We start from the raw sequence: 7,923 nt of genomic DNA, 5'->3' as shown, positions 1-7,923 counted from the left end.
ACAGCTGCAGAGGAGGATAACATCTTTTACACATTTCTTCATACAGTCAGATTCGTGGTGAGTACAACATAGTGAGGATAAGTGCAACTTCATGGTTTTATTCAAAGAGAGCGAAAGAGTGTGTGTGTGTCTGCACTAGGGTTGGGCGGTATCCAAATTCTGACACCGTCAAACGGCCTCCACATTTTACCCCACTGTACGTGAATACTGTGCCGTGCACGGCAGGTGAGTGCATTATAAACTGCCTGAAACTTGACAAGCCATCTTTTTCAGTTAATATAGTTTTATTGAGGCCGTTTAAAAACGCATATAGCGAACAGCTTTTTTAAATTCCATGCTGGCAGCACACCGCGGTATTAAACTGGTATGAGCCCGTCCCGATGTTTTCTGTTTGTGTTTGTAATTTTACCATGTTAAGAGCCTTGTGCAGTATTTATGGTAAAAAAAACACTTGTCCGGTAAACTGAAAACCTGCCGGTCACGTTTTCCGCTGCCAAGTTTTTCTAATGGAAACAATTCAAATTCTAAATGTGGGCTCAGACAGAACCAAACTTTTCAGAAACTAAACCCATCTCAGCTGAGTTCTTCTAAGGGACCCGTCACAGGTGCGACTATAGCTCTGTCTCTCTCTGTCTCCCTCTCTCTCCCCTCTCTCTCTCTGTCTCTCTCTCTCTCTGTCTCTCTCTCTCTCTCACCTCATGTTCATAAACTTTATCAAAGGTCTCCAAAGTAAAATATATTATACATTGACATTTGTAGGAGCAGATGCATTTGGCAGATGACCCTCGTTGAAGGGCTCTCTCATAGACTCCCATGTTAAAAATGACACTGCTTAAAAAACTGCTTAATATGTGAAAAACTTGTTGACCCGGAATGTGCTCTGTGAGATGAACATGTTGATATTTGAATGGCTGATTTTTTAGAGGGTGTTTTTACATTGGAAATGCATTAGGAGGGGACAGAGAGAGCTGATACAGTTAAACATTCAGGTTGTCATGGATACAGGCAGGCAGGCAGGGCTGATCCCACGGTGACAGGCTGACACACAAGAAGCATACAAAGCAGCCATGTTTGTAGTCTTTATCAGACTTTAAGCATTGTATCTGTCATATTGATCGTCCTTCAGCTGTATACTACTTTTCCACATTCACATCACACAGCCTGAGCTTCTTATAATCTTATGGTTTTTGGCAAGCAATCAAATAATAATTGTTCTTTTGTTCTTGTTTTTCACCCTCTTTCTTTCTTTCTTTCTTTCTTTCTTTCTTACTGTCCAGGAAAAAGACAGTATGGTAAACCGACTGTCAGAGGACATGTCCTCCTTAGAAAATCAGCTGTCCAAGAGCATGGCCAAGTACAGTCCGTTGGACCCCGAACAGCTGGTGGACATCTTTCTGCCAATGTGGTTAAAATCACAGGAACCACAAAGAAAAACGTGTCGCAGAGACACCAACACAGAGCAGGGCCAAGGTCACACATTCGGACAGTGAGATGGACAGCCTCTTTGCAAGGATCAATGCAGACATCTGGTACTACCATGACCGTGAGGACTACCGGAATAGCTGGTACTACCAGGTCTGCCAGGCTGAGCGAACAAGTGTGCAGACCACCGATGGACTTGTCTCAGAGACACCAGCACAGAGTAGGGCCAAGTACAGTCCGTTGGACCCCGAACAGCTGGTAGACATCTTTCTGCCAACGTGGTTAGAATCACCGGAACCACAGAAAAGAACATGTCACAGAGACACCAGCACAGAGCAGGCCCACGTACAGACCGTTGGACCCCAAACAGCTGGTGGACATCTTTGTGCCAACGTGGTTAAAATCACAGGAACCACAGAAGAAAGTACGTGTCGCAGAAACACCAGCACAGAGCAGGCCCACGTACAGACCATTGGACCCCAAACAGCTGGTGGACATCTTTCTGCCAACATGGTTTAAATCACAGGAACCACAGAAGAAAGAACATGTCGCAGAGACACCAGCACAGAGCAGGGCCAAGGTCACACATTCGGAGGACAGTGAGATGGACAGCCTCTTTGCAAGGATCAATGCAGACATGTGGTACTACCATGACCGTGAGGACTACCGGAATAGCTGGTACTACCAGGTCTGCCAGGCCGAGCGAACAAGTGTGCAGACCACCGATGACTTGTCTCAGAGACACCAGCACAGAGCAGGCCCACGTACAGACCATTGGACCCCAAACAGCTGGTGGACATCTTTCTGCCAACGTGGTTTAAATCAAAGGAACCACAGAAGAAAGTACGTGTCGCAGAGACGCCAGCACAGAGCAGGCCCACGTACAGACCGTTGGACCCCAAACAGCTGGTAGACATCTTTCTTCCAACGTGGTTTAAATCACAGGAACCACAGAAGAAAGAATGTGTCGCAGAGACACCAGCACAGAGCAGGCCCACGTACAGACCGTTGGACCCCAAACAGCTGGTGGACATCTTTCTGCCATCGTGGTTTAAATCAAAGGAACCACAGAAGAAAGAACGTGTCGCAGAGACGCCAGCACAGAGCAGGGCCAAGGTCACACATTCGGAGGACAGTGAGATGGACAGCCTCTTTGCAAGGATCAATGCAGACATGTGGTACTACCATGACCGTGAGGACTACCGGAATAGCTGGTACTACCAGGTCTGCCAGGCCGAGCGAAAAAGTGTGCAGACCACCGATGGACTTGTCTCAGAGACACCAGCACAGAGCAGGGCCACGTACAGACCGTTGGACCCCAAACAGCTGGTGGACATCTTTCTGCCAACGTGGTTTAAATCACAGGAACCACAGAAGAAAGAATGTTTCGCAGAGACACCAGCACAGAGCAGGCCCACGTACAGACCGTTGGACCCCAAACAGCTGGTGGACATCTTTTTGCCAACGTGGTTTAAATCACAGGAACCACAGAAAACGTGTCGCAGAGACACCAGCACAGAGCAGGCCCACGTACAGACCGTTGGACCCCAAACAGCTGGTGGACATCTTTCTGCCAACGTGGTTAAAATCACAGGAACCACAGAAGAAAGAATGTTTCGCAGAGACACCAGCACAGAGCAGGCCCACGTACAGACCGTTGGACCCCAAACAGCTGGTGGACATCTTTTTGCCAACGTGGTTTAAATCACAGGAACCACAGAAGAAAGAACGTGTCGCAGAGACACCAGCACAGAGCAGGGCCAAGGTCACACATTCGGAGGACAGTGAGATGGACAGCCTCTTTGCAAGGATCAATGCAGACATCTGGTACTACCATGACCGTGAGGACTACCGGAAAAGCTGGTACTACCAGGTCTGCCATGAGCGACAAAGTGCGTAGACTACCAGGACCGATCCAGCCTGGGCAACCCGAAGAGTAGGGATAGTTGTGGAAAGGAGCTTTTACCATTTTTATGCATGTTTTATCCTGTTTCCTGTAATTTGATTATTTTGTGCTTTATAAATACTTGACTTGACTTGATCTTGTTTACTTGACCTTATTTTATCTTATGAGCGCTATATGTGTGTGTGTAATCTACTGTGGCGGCAAGCCTGGTTGTAAAGTCTGACAGCAGCAGGGAGGAAGGACCTGTGGAAGCGCTCCTTCACACAGCGTGGATGGAGCAGCCTGTCACTAAAGGAGCTGCTCAGTGCTGTGCATGGGGTGGGTGGTGACAGCTTTGCCAGCATCCTCTGATCTCCCACCTCCTCCACAGGATCAAGGAGGTGGAGTCTGCTCTGGCCCTTCTTGTAAAGTGCAGCTGTGTTGTCGGTCCAGTCCAGTTTCTTGTTCAGATGAGGTCATCACAGACACACAGAGCGATCATCTACATCCTCATCATCTGCTCTAAAGCTGCAACAACGATCAATGAACGGAAGTTTGAACCTTTTCAGGACGTTGTCCACTGTTTGTCCATCAAATGTCAGAATGCACTGATTGATTAATCATGGGCAATCAATCAATAATGAAACAATCATCAGCTCTAGAAAACTGCAGCATTAAGGTTTACATTTGAACACAGACTGCACATGGCGTCTATTGACTTTGTTTAAAATCATGCCAAATGTCCTGTCATACTGGGCCTCGGCCACCAGGGGGCTGCTCGTGTGACCTGCAGGCGGTCCTTTCAAATCCTGTTTTTGGTGTCGCTCTTCCTCCTGCTGTAAACCCCCCCTCCGCCTGGTGGTTCAGTCTCAGAGGCCTCCGTCCTGTGCACTGAAACCACTGCGGTGTTTTCCCTCTAACTGAAAGTGAGAGTCCGGACTTTCCTGTCAACAGAAAAACACCCCCACAGCTGATTTAAAGGTGAACAGGAGCACCATGGTAACCATGTAATACCACACCGAACCAGCAGGCGGTGCAGTGAGTCAGCACAGGCTCTACTCCGCCCTCAGTCCAATCAGAGGGAGGATTGAGAGTCAGCAGGGCTGCTGTGTGTATAGAAGCCTCCATCAGCAGCCTGCATGCTGATCTGCTGGATGAACTTCCTCCAGTGTGAACGGGGCCTCATCAGTTTCTCCCTGCTCGCAGTCATTGTGCTACTTCCTGTGTTTGTGCTTCCAGCCGGCTGAGCAGACAGTATCTCTCCTTACAGCGTTTGTTGTGTTGGATAAACTCTAAATTATTCTATTACAAAAAAACAGTCCAAAGTAAATGAGCATGTGTCTCATTCAGCAGGTGTGAGCAAAGAAGAAGAGCTGGATGAAAAGCTTCAAGGCTGATCTGTGGGGAGACCCCAAAAAGATTTAAAAAGGACTTCTAATCAGAACTCTCAGACCTCTGCGGCACACTGCTGAAATGAGCCCGAAATCAAGAACAAAGTGGAACACATCACATGGCTGACAGCAAAGTCGTTCTGTTTTAGTGCTGTGATCTGTGTGGGACTTAAAGTCAAACTGCAGATTCATTAACAACAAACAACAAATAAATATCACAGCACGGCGGTGCAGCAGATTCATAAAGACTCTTATCTTTACAGGCTCCATGCCTTCGGTGCTGCTGGACATGACGCCTCAGTGTGAGTTGGGTGCAGGCTAGGTTAGGCTAACAGTTTCTCCCTGCTCCCAGTCTGTGTGCACACTATCCCTGAATCCAGGCCAAGCTAAGCTAATAGCAACCTCTGTGTGCATGCAGTGCAGAAACGCTAACGCTGCTACGCCTCTGCATGGAGGCTTAGGTTGTGTTAGCTGGGATGGTGTTGTGTGGAGATTAGAGGAACGCAGCTGCTGCCCTGTTTGTCTGCAGCAGCTGATTGCTGAAAGATAAAAACTACAAAAGTGCATCTGAGTCGCCTAAGGGTGCTCAGCACACTGCAAAAACAGCTCTACTAGAAAAAAGGAAAATATTCTTATAGTCAATCAAATTATCTTGTATCAAGCAAATGAATCTGCCAATGGGGTAAGCTTTTTTTTCTTGACAAGAATTCTTAAAATAGGCCCAAAATTCTTGGCTCTGTAAGACTAAAATGAGACTTAAAACAAGACAGAAAATCTTCAATTAATCCATTTTGTTCTAAAACAAGAAATGAAAAACCACTAATTTAAGATTAAGTAACTTAAAATTAGAATTTAAGTCTATCTACTAAATTAACTTTAGGAAATGACACCTTAATCTGAGATGGATAATAAGCATGAAGGTAGTTAAAATAAGACATCATTTCTTAAAACAGTATAACAAATATAAGTGAAGTTGTCTTAAATCAAGCCACCAAAAGTTTTTCATTCAATATTGTGTATTTAATTCAAAACAGGACCACTTTCACATTCCAAAAAACATCAACAACAAATGTGAGGAATGTGATGAACTTTTCTTTAAAAAATCAAATACAAGCTTCTACAAACAAAGGGGCTCACTCGCTCAGGGAATGACTTCCACTCACCAATCGCTTCTTTGTAGTGGGGGTCAAATCCTGCTCGTGGATTGAATGGTGAAGTACCTCTGTTTGCAGTACTGACAGGAGTGTAGAAATGGTAGGTCATGTGCAGGGCATAGTAATATGCCATGAGGTAGAGAAGTCTGTCCATGGTGAAGGTGCTCAGTGGAGTGTTTCCAACGGCGATCATGCAGTTGTCCTCAGAAACGAGCGGAACAGGAGAAGACAGGCCCTGCTGCCGCACGAACCCATCAGGATCCTCAGAAGTCTGGATGACACAAATAAATGAAGAAGATTAGAAAAGTAACATAAACTTTGACCTGGATGAGGACATTAGTGAAATTCTATGGTCACAATAAATCCCCTGCAAATGCTGAATGCAGCACAGCTAGAGCCAATGAAGTCAGTACTACATTAAGCACACTGTAGGAAACACTTCCCCTTCCCCTGGAACCATGGAAATGATCAAAGTTTATCTCAAAGTAACTAAACTAAATATAAATGTATGAAAAACAGGAATATATTATGAACAATCTTACCGAAAGGACATGGAAAAGAGCCTCGCTGCTTGAGCCCAGTTTCTTTGGTGGCATAGTGCTGGACGGACAGAGCAGTGGCAGGGCTCTGAAGACAGCTGTGATATGCTCCACTGGTTGAATGGAAAAGGCACAATACAACGTGGTACTATAAGTAACTCTAACATAAATAATTGAGACATTATTATGTAAAAAGAACTAAATGTGTCATGACTTCACCTCCATTCAAAGTTTTTGGAGGCTTCATGGCCTTCTTCATCACACCATAAAACTGGACCTTTGAGTAGAAGCTTTTCCATCTGTTCTGCATCTAAGTGGGACCAACATTACTTACGTGATCCAGTTCCCTGAAACAAGGGTAAGCCTCTAGAATCTTTGTTGCTCTGTCTTGCTCCTGTAAGACGTCAGAGGTGATGAAGGGTCTTCGAGACTCGAATTCAAGGTTCAGCAATTGAGTTACCGCAGCTTTGTTTGGCTTTTTGGACTTGTACATTTCTTGGAGGGTCTTGTAGTGTCTTGCTTGGATTTTCTGGCTGTCCATGACATCAGCTGAACAAGCTGAAGACATTACAGGGACATTATGATGGAAAGATTTTAGTGGTGAACAGTAGAAAATGTCAAATGTAACCATTTTTCTCCAAAATGAAACCCTTACATCAAGAAATGCATGGTTATATGTTGTTATAGCTATGATATTAAAAAATGTAGCATTATAATAGGAGTTAATGGGACCTGTAGGAGCCATGAAGTTAACATGCAATTGCCTTTGTTTGTCGCTAGATGGCAGGTTAGGGTTGGTGGGTAAGGCTTAAATGAACACAGGTGATTCAGGTGAGCAGATCAGACAGGTATGGGAGCTGGGAGGTCGTACAGTTTTTACCGCCGACACGTTTTTTCTGTTTTGTAATCATGATCAAATACTTTGTTAACAATAAACGGGAACCTCAACCAAAGAGTACGATGCATCAAATGATTCATTTTGGAAATAACAGCACGTAGGAAAACAACATCCCCTGCACCCAACCGAGTGGCTGAAGGCTGGTAAAATCGGCACTACACAAGTAAAAACCTGATCTCATCGGGAGGTTGGAAAAAGGACGCGCAGAAATGCCGACTGGAGCGGTTGATCGAGTGGCAGCTTGTCTTATGGAGAACGGTAAATCATGCTCTTTAATTGAAAAGAAAAATGATTATGGACATTGAAAGAAGATAAAGGAGGCCCGGTTGGTGCATACACTAGGAGCAGATAAAGGGATTGTGTGTTTGGATCTTGTGCGCTGCCGCAGTGAGAAACTACAATGACTACGGTGTGCTGCATTCAAGTCCAATGATGAGGCTCGGACTTTTCAACGAGTTCATGGAAATTGAATGGAGTGGATGATCGTTCGCTGTGATGGTTGTATGGACAAAAACAAGCTGATATGAAATGTTTCTGTTTGAATTGGCACTCGTGATTCATTGACAATGGAGGATCAGCAACATTGTGGAACCTGAACGTGCCGAGGTGCAATGTGATGTTGTGGAGAAAAGAT

This window comes from Parambassis ranga, chromosome 4 (assembly GCF_900634625.1).
Source record: "Parambassis ranga chromosome 4, fParRan2.1, whole genome shotgun sequence".
Classification (NCBI taxonomy): Eukaryota; Metazoa; Chordata; class Actinopteri; family Ambassidae; genus Parambassis; species Parambassis ranga.
Note: the sequence above shows the minus strand (reverse complement) of the source record.